At 35.1% G+C, this 16,249-nt stretch overlaps 1 long non-coding RNA gene across 1 annotated transcript in view; it reads left to right on the forward strand.

The window, feature by feature from the left end:
• LOC123380389 overlaps positions 1–16,249 on the forward strand; it is a 35,485-nt gene that overhangs the window by 10,604 nt on the left and 8,632 nt on the right. The gene's annotated exons all lie outside the window — the stretch shown is intronic.

Genomic DNA, 16,249 nt, shown 5'->3' on the forward strand with positions numbered 1-16,249 from the left:
ATGTCTGTATCTGGTTTTGATATTGGGATAATTCTGGTATCATAGAATGAGTGAGGAAATGTTCAACTGGCTTCTATTTTATAGAGTGTATTAAAGACATTTAATTCATTTCTTTCTTAAATATTTGGTAGAGATCACCAAAGAAAAAATCTGGGCCTGGTGCTTTCTCTTCTTGAAGGATTATTGTTTGAATTTCTATAATAGGCGTCGTCTTATTCAGATTACCATTTCTCCTTGTGTAAATTTTGGTGGGTTGTGTCAAGTATTAGTTCATTTCATTCAAAGTATCAAATTTATGATCATAACATTTTACATAATCTGTTAGCTTTTATAATGATGGTACTCTTGGGGTCCTGGGTGACTCAGTAGGTTGAGTAGCTGACTCCTGATACCAGCTCAGGTTGTGATCTCAGGGTCACGAGATCAAATTGCTCATTGGGCTCCGTGCTGAGCATGGAGCCTGCTTGGGATTCTCTCTTGGCCCTTCCCCAGCTCGCTCATGTGTGCTCGCTCTTTCTCTCAAAATAAACTTTTTTTTTTTAATGATGGTACTGTTTCATTTCCGATACTAGTCACTGTGTCTTCTCTCCATTTTTGTTCCTAGTCTGTATAGAAGTTTATCAATTACATTACTGTTTTCAAAGAGCCCTGATTTTTGGTTTCATAGATCCTCTCATTTTATCTATTGATTTTTCTCTACTTATTTTAAACTTCATTGATTTCTACTTTAAGGTTGTTATTTCTTTTCTGCTTTTTGGAGGTTTATATTGCTCTTCTTTCTCTAGTATCCTAAGATGAAAGCTAACGTTTTTGGCTTTAGAGCTTTCTCCTGCTATACTATAGGCATTCAATGTTCTCCATTTCCCTCTAAGCACTGCTTTCACTACATACCACCAATTTTGATAATTTGTATTTTCATTCAATTTAAGTTATTTTAAATATCTTTTGGAATTTACCACTTTCTGTCATTGACTTCTAGTTCAGTTCCATTGTGTTCTGAGATCATGCTTTGGATGGCTTCAACTCTTTTCAATTTGCCAAAGTCTGATTCATTTACTTGAATGTTATATATCTTGCTGCATGTTCCATGTGAGCTTGAGAATTATGTATATTCTCCTGTTGTTGGGTAACTATTCTATAAATGTCAATTAGAGGCACTTGATTGATAGCCCTTCAGTTCAACTATACCCTAACTAATACTCTGCCAGCAAGATCTGTCAATTACTGATAGAGGTCTGTTGAACTCTCCAGCTATAATTATAGAGTTATTTACTTAATCTTGCTATTCTACCAGTTTTTGCCTTATTTATTTTGGTGTGTTGCTGTTAAGCACATACACATTAAGGACTGTTAAATCCTCTTAGGAAATTGACCCCTTTATCACTATGTAATGCCTCTCTTTGTCCCTGATAATTTTCCTTGCCTGAAGTCTGCTTTGCCTAGCATTAATATAGTTACTCTAGCTTTCTCTTCATTAGTGTTAGCATGGTATATTTTTCTTCATCCTTTTCTACATAATCTATCTGTGTCTATGTATTTAAAGTGGGTTTCCTGCAGACAACACAGAGTTTGTTCTTTTTTAAAAATCTATTTTTTTATTTTGTTTTTAAATAGTTGAATTTTTTTAATGTTTGGGGTGTTTAAATCTTTCTTAATGTTTATTCATTTTTGAAAGACAGAGACAGAGCACAAGCAGGGGTGCGGCGGAGAGAGAGGGGGTCACAGAATCCGAAGCAGGGTCCAGGCTCTGAGCCATCAGCACAGAGCCCAACACGGGGTTCAAACTCACAAACCTGGGCTGAAGTCAGACGCTCAACCAACTAAGCCACCCAGACGTCCCAATGTTTGTTTATTTTTGGGAGACAGAGAAAGAGGGAGCACACAAGAGAGGGGGAGGGGCAGAGAGAGAGGGACAGAGAATCCCAAGCAGGCTCTGCACTGACAGCAGAGAGCCCAGTGCAGAAGTCAGATGCTTAACCAACTGAGCCACCCAAGCACCCCCTAATAGTTGCATTCAATCCATTCATATTTAAAGCAATTATCTATATACTTGGATAATTCTCACCTCTTTCAGTACTGTTCTTTATTCATTGCGTTGTTTTTCTTTTAATCTTCCATACTTCTGCCTTCTCTGACTTGATTAGTCATTTTTTGTGATTCTGTTTTCTCTCATTATTTATTGATATTTTATTTTTATTTTAAAATTTTTATTTTAGAGAAAGTGTGCGAGTGGGGAGAGAGGGGCAGAGGGAGAGAAAGACTCTTAAGCAGGCTCCACACTTAGCATGGGTCCTGACGTCAGGCTCAGTCCCACAAGTCTAGGATCATGACCTGAGCCAAAATCCAGGGTCGGACCCTCAACCGACTGAGCCACCCAGGTGTCCCTGTTTTCTCCCAGTTTTTAGTAGAATTATTTATACTTCTTTTAAAAATTATTCTACTGGTTTCCTGGAAGTTTTCAACATATATTTATAACTAATTGAAGTCCACTTTCAAATAAGACTACACCATTTTATGAGTAGTGCAGGTATTTCATAACAGAACGTTTCAAATTTATCCCTCCATCTGTTCTAGTATTGCTATCATGCATTTCACTTATTAATAAGCTATTATTGTCTGTTATGTCTTGCTGTTATTCGGGGCACCTGGGTGGCTCAGTCCGTTGAGCGTCTAACTTCAGCTCGGGTCAGATATCGCAGTTTGTGAGTTCAAGCCCCGTTTCCGGCTCTGTGCTGAGAGCTGAGAGCCTGGAGCCTGCTTTGAAGTCTGTGTCTCCCTCTATCTTTGCCCCTCTCTACCCCCCGTGCTCTTTCCCTCTGAAAAATAAATAAACATTAAAAAAATTTAAAGTTACTGAATCAACTATATGTAAAAAAATTATCTTTCCTTTATTTCCTTTCTAATGCCCTCTTTTGTGTAGATTTCAGTTTCTGATCTTCATCAGTTCTTTCTGTAGACACTTTTTTAACATTATACTTTAAATATTTTTTTAAAGGGAGGTCTATTGGTGACAAATACTCTTGTTGTTTTACTAGTTTCAGAAAATCTTTATTTCTCCCTCACTTTTGAAGAATAATTTTCCTTGATATAGAATTCTAGGTTGGTGATTTATTTCACTCCTTTCTTTCGTTGTTTGCATTGCTTATAGAAGTCTGCTATGAATCTTATACTTCTTTCTTCCTAGGTAAGATGTCGTTTTTCTGTCTATGTGTGTGTTTCAAGATTTCTCTTTAATTTTTTTGTAGTTTAAGCATGAAATGCATAGGTAAAGGGTTTTTGTTATTCTACATGGAATTCTCTGAGTCTTTGATCTCTGGTTTGGTGCCTGCCATTTTAGGAAAATTCTTAGCCATTTTCACCTCTTACATGATTTTCCCTCCTTTTTATTTTTCTTCTTGCATTTCCAACATGCATATATTATGCCTTTTGTACTTGCCCTATAGTACCTAGATTTTTCAGTTTTTTTTTTCATATTTTTTCTCTATGCATTTCAACTTAGAAAGTTTCTGTTAAGGTGTCTTCAAGCTCAGTGATTCTTTTCTCTGTCCAGTTTGTTCATAAGATCATGAAAAGCAGTCTTCATTTCTGTTACAGTGATTTTGATTTTTAGCATTTACTTTGATTCTTAGAGTTTCCATCTAACTGCTTACATTACCCATTTGATGTTGCATACTGTCCACTTTTTCCATTAGTTCTCTTCACACATTAATCATACTCATTTTTAATTTCCAACCTGATAAACTCAAAACGTCTGCCACTTCTGAGTTTGGTTCTGTTACCTGATTTGGCTCAGAGTATGGTTTTACTTACCTTTTAGTATTCCTTGTAATTTTTTGTTACTTGCTAGATATATTGTATTTGGATAAGAACTACAGCAAATAGGTTTTTAGTGTGAAGTTGTATGCTTATCTAGCTATGGCTCTGTTTTTATTGTCTGGTGTAACTATATGTGTCAGAGCTTTAATTTCCTCTGGTGTCCTTGATTTTTTGTTTCCTGTGTTTTCTTCTGATTTTTGGATTAAGCTTCTCCAGAGAAAAAGAACACATGAGAGAGAAAGAAAAGGACAGCAGAGACAGAGAAACAGAGACAGAAACCGAGAGAAAGAGATATTTAGGGAATGTATTTTGGAGACTTGGGTTTATTTGCTCATGTAGTTGTGAGGACTGGCAAATCCACAATCTCCAGGGCATGCCTGTAGACTGGAAATTGCAGCAGGAACTGATGTTGTAACCTTGATTCCAAAGGCTTTGACTCTGTGTCAGCTCTGGAAATTCTTTTCCTCCTTCATCCAATTTTGTTATTGTTGCTATTTGCTGTTTTTTTAATATATGTATTTTAAAATTTTAGTTGAAATATAGTTGACCTACAATATTAGTTTCATGTGTACAATATAACGATTTGATAATCAAATAATTACGAAATGTTCACTGTGGTAAATGTAGTTACTGTCACTATATAAAATTATTACAAAGTTATTGATTGTATTACCCATTCTGTCCTTTTCATCAACATGACTTATTTGTAAATATCCACTTCCTATATCCCTTCAGCTCCCCCAGAGTTAAGCTCTACTGACTTTCAGAGACAGACATTATGATGGTCATTTTCCCCTTGCCTGTCTCCAGGGCAAGGGGTATCCAATGTGGGGCCTGATCCCTCACTCCTCAGGGAGGATCTTTGTGCCTATGGTATTCCTCCCAGTTGTGGTTTGGTTGTACCAGTGGTTTGGTTCTTGATTCTGTCTCTGCCCCTCCTACCCTTCTTAGTGTGGCTTTCTATCCCTTGTTGTGGAAGAGTTGTTCTGCTTGTCTTCAGAGGCATTTTAGGTGTGTACATGGGAGGAAATGAACTCAGAATCTTCCTACTCTGCTATCATCCTTTGTTTAGGACTTTTCTGGACTAATTCTATACTGTCTGTATTCTTTGTTGTATGTATTGGCTGGCCTCTACTTAACTTCGTGGAAGGGAGATATACACCTTCAACTAATGGGTTTCTAGGACTTTGCTGAGTGGCTCTGTGTGTGGGTGTGGGTTGTGTTGGGGTACAAGTTCACTGCTTTAGCCAATAGTTTAAGACTGTGTCATAACTTTCACTTACTGCTTTTGTTAAGCCTCAAGGTCAAGCAGAGGTTAAAGTACATTTTCATGTCTCTTCTGGGCATGTGCACAGTTCTAAACATGAACATGACCTCCTAGATTTCCAGAAATATGATGGAAAGTTTTTCAAAGCATTTTAGTTCCCTCCTCCTCCCTTATCCTTTTGTGGAGCATGCACTAAACCAAAGACTCATTTTATTAATGATTCTATTTGAATCCACAGCCTCTGATAATTTTTTCTAAGTTTTTTAAAAAAATATTTTAAAATTCTTTCCTATTAATATAATATGTGATATCTCTGTTTTATAATAATGGTACAGATAGCTATGTGCTTAAATTCCAATGCTTCTAAAATTGAATTATTAATTAATAAATAGAATATAATTATATATCAATTATCAATACATTTTATTTATTGAATGTCCTTATTCATTTTACATTCTTGAGCTTATTGTTTTTAATCATAACGGTAAGCTTCCTTTTAATCTACTTAAATGTAGCTTTATGTATTGATTTAAATTTTTATTAGCTTTAGTAGAAAGTTTTGTTTTAAATAACGACAATTTAAACAATTTCCTAATACTTCACCAATGTAGCTATAGGCATCTTGTTTTATTATAAAATTAAGTTTTTAAGTGTCATGCACAATGCCCAAGGAAAAAGTAATGAATGTATTTGAGTATTATCCCTGATTAAATTTGTATATTTTATTAGATTAGAAGCAAAGCTTTGCCAGTGGGTGTATATCATTCCATGGGAACATGGAATGGCCCTCATTTCGTGGAAAAGCTAGTTTTGTGTTGAAGTTGCATATTTTTTCTTTAAATCTCTCTTTTCCTGTATCTTTTGAAAATTTTCAGCAATTGTGAGTCACTGGATAAAATGTTTAGCATATAAGAAATTAAACACAATTACATTTTTTTAAACCCTTCATATTATTTCATGTTATCTGGGTCTCTTGTTAAGTAACTCAGCATTCTTTAAAAAGAAAGTTTCTCATATGGACCAATTTATGTCATGAACCTCTTATATATAGTGGAAAACTGACAATTTTCAAATTCTTGTGTTTTTATTTATAAAATCAAGCTTAAAAATAGGATTAGTAAGTAATCTAAAATAAAACATTGGCGTACTGATTCTGCAATATATTGATAGGTATTATGATTAATAAAATCATGATAGATCATCAAATCCATTTTATAAATGATGGATTAATAATGTTCAGGTTTACTTATGGCAGAAATTCTCAGTGCATTTGCAAAGTTTAAAAAAATACATTATTTTGGTTTTATTAACCTGACAATTTTCATCTTGACAAAAAAATACATCATCAAATATTTTTATTAGTGTTCTAGAATATTCTAATTACTAGAAGACTTACGATATCCATTTTTAATGTTTACCCAGCCAATTCACAGAAACTACTTAAATCCACAATGGTAAAATATATTAAAAAGTAAGTCAGTGAAGTATAACAAAGAATGCAAGGCTACATACTGAATACTGCCAGTTTCCCATTTTACCCCACCACTCTGTCTAGGGCAGAAAATGGCTTTCTTTATCCTGGGCCACCATATGAAAATATTTTCAACAATGATTTAACTGCACTGAGTTTTTTCAAGGCTTTTAATAATATTTTAAGGTTATCAAGTTATGTTCCTGGGCCTTATATACACTTAGCCTATGACCACCTCTGCAGTCTCATCTTGTGAACATCTTTTTCATTTTTGTTTGTTTTTTATTCCATACTCCTCTAATAACCTATACATTATAGAAGACTAGCCACCTTATAGCTCCTCTAGGTCGATTTCTGCTGAGTCAAAGTGGGAACTAGTCTTGAACTGGTTTTGTCCAATTTATTTTCTTTGTAAAGCACTGAGTAGTGAGAACTTTAATTGTAATTGGATCAACTGTTGTCTTTCATATAGTGTGAAAAATGTTTAATTGTCAAAACACATGTATATGGCTGTTATATATACTACCTATGTAATGCAGTGACTCTTTACTTGGAAATGTAAAACCCAAGGCAACAAGAATAAAAAGGTGGGGTCGGGGGAAGTGAGGCAAGGTTTTCTTCTTATTACTTATTTTTTAAAGATTTATTATTATTATTTCTAAATTATTTACTTAAGTCATTCTAAATTAAGTCATCTCTTGTCAAATCAAAGTGTTAGAAGACCAGTCTACACAACATCATTTGATGCAGCTAAAGAAATGAGCTTAAAATCACTTACATTTTACTGGTCCATGTATAGAATAACGGTCCAAATTGGTGCTGTGGTCCACAGTGTCAGAGTAGTGGTTTTCTTTATTCATATCATCATGGGTTGAAAGTGTCTTCGTATGAAGGCTACGGAATAGAGCATGGTAGCCATCTTTCCAGAGAAAGAGCTTGGACCTGATGCAGAGATGAGGGTAGGTAGAGAATACGGGTTCTTGTGCTCTCCCTGGTGTGACTTCAGGAAAGCAGTTAGCATATTGACTCCAGCTCCAGGGAGCTTGATGAAGTAGATGAGGACCTTCCTTGTGGATAGGTGGCCCCAGTTGTGACTGGAACCCACAGAGTAGTCCAGAAATCTGGTATTCAGCCACCACCTCCGTTATGACCTGAAGCTATCATTAGCTCTTAATTTATGCAATTATTCTAGAGATTAGAAATAAAATATGTATTCCCGATTGAAAGAAGAATTATCAAATTTAAAACTGTTATGGCAGTAAACAAGTTATATTCCTTAGAAAATCAATGCAATGAAACAGATATTCAGTCAACTTGTTCAGAATTCAAAATAAAATCATAGAAACTAGATATGATGAGAGAAACATTGAGAGAAGTAGACAATAAAATCCAGTCTGCATAAAATGGCAATATCATGAAACAAAACTGATAAAATATTGAATGCGAAGATTACCATGTTAATGTGAAAGAAGAGCACAGTTGACAAATTTTTTTTCATTAAAAAATTAATTTATAGGGGTGCCTGGGTGGCTCAATTGGTTAAGGGTTGGACTCTTGATTTCAGCTCAGGTCATGATCTCACAGTTTGTGAGTTTGAGCCCTATGTCTGGCTCTGCGCTGATAGAGCAGAGCCTGCTTGGGATTCTCTCTCTTTCCCCCTCTCTCTCTATCTCCTCTCTCTCTACCCCTCCACGAGTCATGCTGTCTTTTTCTCTCTCAAAAGTAAATAAACTTAAAAAATTAATTTATAAATCTTCAAAAGCATCAAGCAAAATTAATGAATTATCACACTGGCTACTTTTGCAAATTACAAAGAGGTTTTTTTTCCCTTTTTTTTAAATCCAGAAAGTTACATAAAGATTTATCAGTTACTAGGTTCAGTCTTCTTCCAATATTTTTGAAGACACAAGTCAAGATGAAGCTGATATTTACCAAACACTTGATCTGATAAAAGCATAATGCCACTAATGGAAGAGAAGTTTCCTCTGTTGACTGAGTAGATGGAGGTGGACTGAAGGGGTAAAAACATTTTTTAGAGCAAATTTTTGCCTCATGAAACTGAGAATACATGAAACAATGATGAGAACAATTTTGATTAACCAGAGATGTTACATATTGAAATTTAAATAAATACTTAAGGTTCTCCAAGGCAATCACTCATCTTCTTGAGGCCAGCAGTGGGTACTAAAACTCTTTACTATACCCCATGCCCTACTATTTTGATAGATTATACACTCAAGTGCTTGGCATTCTTCACAATATTGGTTAAAGAGAAACCTCCCTCTCTTTTCTCTCCCTTCCCCTATATTCATCTGTTTTGTTTCTTAAATCCCACAATGACTGAAATCATATGGTATTTGTATTTCTCTGACTGGCTTGTTTCTCTTAGCATAATACACTCTAGCTCCATCCATGTCATTGTAAATGGCAAGATTTCATTCTTCCTGATTGCTGAGTAATATTCCTTGTATATATATGTACCACATCTTCTTTATCCCTTCATCAGTCAATGGACATTTGGACCCTTTCCATAGTTGGCTGTTGTTGATAGTGCTGCTATAAACATTGGGGTGCATTTGTCCTTTGAAAATCAGTATTTTTGTATCCTTTGGGTAAATACCTAATTGCTGGATCATAGGGTGGTTCTATTTTTAACTTGTTGAGGAATCTCCACATGGTTTTCCAGAGTGGCTGCATCAGTTTGCATTCCCACCAACAGTGTAAGGGGGTCCCCCTTTCTTCATATCCTTGCCAACATCTATTGTTTCCTATGTTGTTACTTATAGCCATTCTGACAGGTGTGAAATAGTATCTCATTGTAGTTTTGATTTGTATTTCCCTGATAATGAGTGATGTTGAACATCTTTTCATGTGTTTGTTACTCATCTGGATGTCTTTGAAAAAATATCTATTCATGTCTTCTGTCCATTTCTTCACTGGATTATTTTGTTTTTTTGGGTGTTGGGTTTGGTAAGTTCTTTATTGATTTTTGGATACTAACCCTTTATCAGATATGCCATTTGCAAATATCTTAAATATGTACACTTAATTAGCAGATGGCTCTTTTTATATAGATCTTGAAATACAAATCAAAGTAGCATTCAGATGGAATAAGGACTTAAATGTATAGAGCATAAAATCCTACAATTATATAGGAGAAAATTGAAACTGAGCTACACTATAAGGAGTTACAATGATTTGATTAAATATCAAAAACTTCAGGGCACCTGGGTGGCTCAGTTGTTTCAGTGTCTGACTTTGGCTCAGGTCATGATCTCATGGTTCGTGAGTTCAAGCCCCACATCAGGCTCACTGCTGTCAGCATAGATCCTGCTTCAGATCCTCTGTCCCCCCTATCAAAAATAAACATTTTTTAAAAATATCAAAAACTTCAAAAACTGCAAAGAAATTTCAAAATAGAGAACTTCTTCAATGCAAAATAATCAATAGAGTCAAGAGATTTAATAAAATACATAGAAGATAAATATTACATTGAATCATCACAAGCAATTCAAAACAAATAAAGCTTATAAATATAATAAAACATATAAACTGCTTAGCATTCAACCAAACCAAATTTAATATTAATACAAATGTTTTATTTATATATTGAATTCATAAAATTAACTAAATGTAAGTATTCAGATTGGTAGAAATGTAAACATTGGACTAGTATTCTTTGTATTGCTTTGGATCATGCTTTTTATCTTATAATAAAATTTAGAAACTTTTTTCCATATCTCTTTATAGATATATACTTTTTCAGAATACCTTCATAGTCTTATATATTCTGGATTCTTCATCATTTATTTCCCATTCCTATGTGGACATTGAGTTGTCCTCACTTGGCTGCTGTACAAAGAGTTCTATAATGGAAAGCCTTATCCATCCAATTTTTGGGGGATGTGTTTTCTGAGCATTCATCCATTCTCCTGGGGAAATCTTGCCCTTTTCCCAAACTCCAGTTCAGGAATCACAAGATTGGTCACTTACATTTAGAACTTTGCATTGTATTATTGAGATGTGTGTTACCTCTGTGATCTCAGATTTCGTCCTCAATTTGGTCATATTACATTAACAAGATCATCTTCCATTAGATTTTCTATTTTTAATGAGCATACACTTATTTTTCATCTTCCTTTTGTTGGTGGCACTAAATTACTGAGAAAAGGGCCCAAGAAACAACTTTATTCTGCCATCTATAATTATAAATCAGTTTAATTTTTAGTTTTATGTAGTAATATTGGTTCTTTTCATACATTATATAACTTAAAATTTAGAATATTTACAAACTGTCACAAACACTAGGATATTAAAATTACATATTACTCTGAAATTACATCTGATAAGTATTTGTATTTTTTTAAGGAACAGTATGTATAAATGGTACTCTTTTATTGAAGTATAGTATAATTACAACGCTTAGTTTCCAGTGTACAGCACATTGTTTCAACAGTTCTATACATTACTCAGTGCTCATCATGATAACTGTAGTCACCATCTGTAACCATACAATATGACTACAATACTATTAACGGTATACCCTATGCTGTACTTTCCATACACATGGCCGTTTTTTTATAACTAGAAGTTTGTATTTTTTAATCCTTTTTCTCTATTTTGTTCATTCCTCCACCTACTTCCCCTCTAGCAAACCACCAGTTTGTTCCCTGTATTATGTCTGATTCTGCTTTTTGTTTATTTATTAGTTTTTTTCAATACCTCCTATAAGTGAAATCATATGGTATATGTCTTTATCTGTCTGATTTACTCCACTTAACATACCCTTTAGGTCTATCCATGTTGTCACAAATGGCAAGATCTAAGTCTTGGCTTTATATTATAGTGTGTGTGTGTGTGTGTGTGTGTGTGTGTGCCCGCGCGCGCGCGCATGTGCGCATCACATCATCTTTATTGATTTATCAATCAATGGATATTTGAATTGATTCAATATTTTGGCTATTATAAGTAATGCTGCAGTATGTATATATTTTCAAATTAGTGTTTTCACTTCCTTTCAATAGATACCCAGTAGTGGAATTACTGGATTGTATGGTATTATTATTTTTAACTTTTTGAGTAAACTCCATACTATTTTCCACAGTGGCTGCACAAATTTACATTTCTACCAAAAGTGCACGAGTGTTCCCTTTCCTCCACATTTTTGTGAACACTTGTTATTCATTTCTTGTCTTTTTTTGTGTGTGTGTGCTATACTTTTTTTTAATATGAAATTTATTGTCAAATTGGTTTCCATACAATACCCAGTGCTCATCCCAAAAGGTGCCCTCCTCAATACCCATCACCCACCCTCCCCTCCCTCCCACCCCCCATCAACCCTCAGTTTGTTCTCAGTTTTTAAGAGTCTCTTATGCTTTGGCTCTCTCCCTCTCTAACCTATTTTTTCCCCTCCCCTCCCCCATGGTCTTCTGTTAAGTTTCTCAGGATCCACATAAGAGTGAAAACATATAGTATCTGTCTTTCTCTGTATGACTTATTTCACTTAGCATAACACTCTCCAGTTCCATCCACGTTGTTAGTCATTTCTTGTCTTTTTAATACTACTTATTCTGACTGGTGCAAGTTGATAATTCATTGTGGTTTTGATTTGTAGTTCTCCAAAGATTAGTAATGTTGAACATCTTTCCATGTATCTGTCGGTTATGTCGTCCTTGGTAAAATGTTTGCAGATCCGCTGCCCCGTTTTGAATTGGATTTTTTTTTCTGTGTTAAGTTGTATAAATTCTTTAGGTATTTTGGATATTAATACTTTATAGGATATATAATTTACAAATATCTTCTCCCATTCAGTAGGTTGCCTTTTTTTGTTTTGTTGATGGTTTTTTTACTGTACAAAACTTTTTATTTTAGTGTAGCCAGAATAGTTTATTTTTGCTGTTTTTTCTCTTGCTTGCGACTGTCTATAAATACATTGCTAAAGGCAATGTACGAGAGATTACTGCCCATGTTTTCTCTTAGGAGTTGTATGGTTTCAGGTATCACATTTAAGTCTTTAATCCATTTTGAATTTATTTTTGTGTGTGATGTGAAAAAGTAGCCCATTTCATTTGTTACTTCCTTTCTCTCTCCCTCTCTCTCTCCTCAGTGTAGTTCCCCAGCGCTAGCGCTGGTGTGGTGTATACTTTTGTTCCTCCATGCTTGTGGTGTCCCTCCTATTTTGGGTGTGTTACAGGAGAGTTTAGTTTCCAACTGTATCTCCACCCTTGCTACCCTTTTTGATGTGGCCTTTTCTCTGTGATTAACTATGAAAGGTCTGTTCTTCTAGTCTTTAGGCCATTTTCAGAGTTAGTTGTATACATGGCAGCTATTATCTTGGTGTATTTGTGGAATGAGGTGAGTTCATTATCCTCTTAGTCTGCTTCTTCCCAGGAATCCTATCTTTGGTACTTTTTGATATAACATTGCATTAAGAACATTTTCCATGTTACTGAGTATGTTTTGAAGATATCTTAGTATCTACAAAAGATACTCATCTTATGAGTACGTTAACTTACCTGTACTTTTATTCCTTGCTATTGAATGTGTTTCTAATTTTTCCTATCCCAACAAATTTTGTAATAACCATTCTTATATATTAATTTTAGTCAGTTATTTTATTCCTTTAAAATGAATAATTATTATAATGCCATATAAGGTATGCTCTGGTCATTCAAATCCATAGAGAAAACAGTACATCTGAATATACTGGTGTTTAAGAATCATAGCATGTCTAGGGGAATTTTAAGTAAATGAACTTTGTGATCAAATTTAAGAACAAAAGCTCTATACAACCAGATATTATGTGCCACCTAATGTAAAGAAACAGGAAGTACAACACATCAACTATGAATTAAACCTGCCAACCAAATCTAAATCTAATCAAATCCCTTCCCTGGTTACCAATTTATAGGAAAAACATAAAATCAAAGAAATATGTTAAAAATAAAACCTATAGGAATGCAAACAAAAATACAGAATTTGTTAATTCTGTAGGGCAAGTAACTACCTACAAAGAAAAACAAACTTCATGGAAAAAGAGAAAAAAAAAACCTATAAAGACAAAACAATCATCAACCAAGCTATCAATATTTTGTGCCTATTGGAATCCTGATTTCAATAAACCAATTTTGAAAGAGACGTCATGGAAACATGTCCACAAACTAGATTTTTATATTATTAATGAAGTATTGTTAAATTTCCAGGTCGACAGCTAAATAATATTTTGTTTAGTTTTTATGCTAACTTTTTTTTTGAAATGTTATGATGTCTAGGATTGGTTTCTGTACCAGTAAAGGGCTAAGGAAAACTGGTATAGAACCAAAACATGATTGTACATGTGTTTATAATTGCTGATGCTGTCTAGCTTATAGACATATGTGTCTTATGACATATATGTCATATCTTATATGCTATCACACATATATGTGTTTATGTGTATATGTGTATATGTGTATATACGTGTGTGTATATGTACATGTATGTGTATGTGTGTGTGTGTATATACACACACACACACACAACGCATACATACATACATTTTTTTCTATTTAAAATTCCACAAAAGAGGGGCATCTGTTTGGCTCATTCAGTTAAGTGTCTGACTTCAGCTCAAGTCATGATCTTAGGGTTTGTGAGTTTGAGTCCCAGCCCCACGTCAGGGTCTGTGCTGACAGTTCAGAGCCTGGAGCCTACTTCAGATTCTGTCTCTCTCTCTGCTCCCTGGCTCATGCTCTGTCTCTCTGTCTCTCTCTCTCTCTCAAAAATAAATAACATTAAAAAATTTAAATGCCACAAAAGAGGCTAGTAGTAAATGGGTTTAATATTTAGGCAGGTCACATATAATAGAGTCTTGTACTGCATGTGTGTGTGTGTGCGTGCGTGTGTATGTGTAGAGAGAGAGAGAAGATTTGGGGAAAGAATAAAATCATTAGATTCACAAGTTAGAGTACAGTGTTATGAATGTAAACATGAATTGGTCCAGAAGCAAGGAGACCAGTAAGTCCTTCTTCATTTTCTACAGAAGCAAGGAGACCATTAAGTCCTTCTTGATTTTCTATAATCCCAGTTTCCATACCGGCACACTCTTATGTGCTGTAATTTCTCTATAGAATGATAAGAAATATAATACCGAAGTGTGACAGCCAAAGGGACTTAGTAGAGGCAAGGAGACCCTCATGTCTTACAGTAGGAGTGCAGAGATAGCCAAACATAAAACTTGAGATTTATTAGCTTGGCAACATACATACCATTTAACATATGCCCTCACTTTCCCTCCTGGTGATGTGGCCTTTATCTAGGTTTAAGTCACAACAACCTGCTGAAGATAACACTGAGCTTGGTAAGGAAAGAAAGTACTGGGGCACCTGGGTGGCTCAATTGGTTAAGTTAGACTCTTAATTTCAGCTCAGGTCACGATCTCATGGTGAGTTGGAGCCCCACACTGGGCTGACAGCATGGAGTCTGCTTGGGATTCTCTCTCCCTCTCTCTCTGCTCCTCTTTTCCCCCAAGTGCGTGCACATGCTCTCTCTCAAAAATAAATAAACATAAAAAAAAAAGAAAGTACTATACTGCAAACCTTTGACATATATTTGTCATCATTTGGGCAGCATGAGTGGCATTTGATTAGAAGATAATTTATTCAAAGATTGGAAGATAAAACAGGGAAGATTTAATTTACTTGAGAATACTCTCTGGAGGTAAACAGTTTAGCATCATGGAAAGAGATCCAGGAGATTGTGCAAATTAAATAATAAGATGGCTCCCAGTGGCATGTTAAACACAATGGCCAAGTTGAGCAAAATCACAAGGTGTAAAATGCCATGTCAGATGATCATAAAGAGATTAGAAAGTTCAAGGAAATGGACATGCCAGAATGGATATAATATATACAATCAGAACATGAGCATGATGATTCCTTGGGAACATTCCTTGGGAAAACTCAAAGGACACACAGAAGGCCAAATGTGAATAGCCTGGTAAAAAAAAGCAGGAACATCATTAAAAATTCAGTGTGGCTCTACTTTTCAATCCAGGACTAGAGATAGGAAGGACTGTTATAGAACTTGTCTAGCTGAAAATAATGGCCATGTATGGACTTCAAAACTGTAGAGTCCAGGGCAGGACTTAACTGCCAGAAACCAGGTGGTACTTAACCATAGATCTTGTGATGACTAGCAGAATTGGAGCAGCAGCCCCAGGAACCCAATCCAAAGGGACTAATAGGGCTAGTTAATAGAATATGACTTCCTTAGGGGCAAATGAGACTGGTGGCAAATAATTGTATTTCTCAGCTTCAACCAGCAGAATAAATCAAGGTTTGGTGTCTGAGAAACTGAGGGTGGCCACCTTAATTAAAATATGATCCCTTGCAGAGTTTCCAGACTTGAGCTCATTGTTCAGAGTTAGATCCCAGTGAACATTGGTTTTTCAAGTGGAACAACACCATAGCACTATGGTGTGTACACAGTAATTATTTCTTCAGTTTTTCCCCAAAGGGGATTATAAACACTTATTCAATTGACTATAAATTAGAAAATGAGGGCTACCCACATATTTTTAGCACTTGATAGTGCTGAGTTTGATGATATTGAACTGTGGGAACATTATTATAGCCCTCATATTTATAAGGGGGCATATGGAAGCCAGGAAATATATGGCTTAGATTGGCTCTCTGGTGATAATTTCCCTGGACCCT

The sequence above is a fragment of the Felis catus genome, chromosome A1 (genome assembly GCF_018350175.1).
Source record: "Felis catus isolate Fca126 chromosome A1, F.catus_Fca126_mat1.0, whole genome shotgun sequence".
NCBI lineage: Eukaryota > Metazoa > Chordata > Mammalia > Carnivora > Felidae > Felis > Felis catus.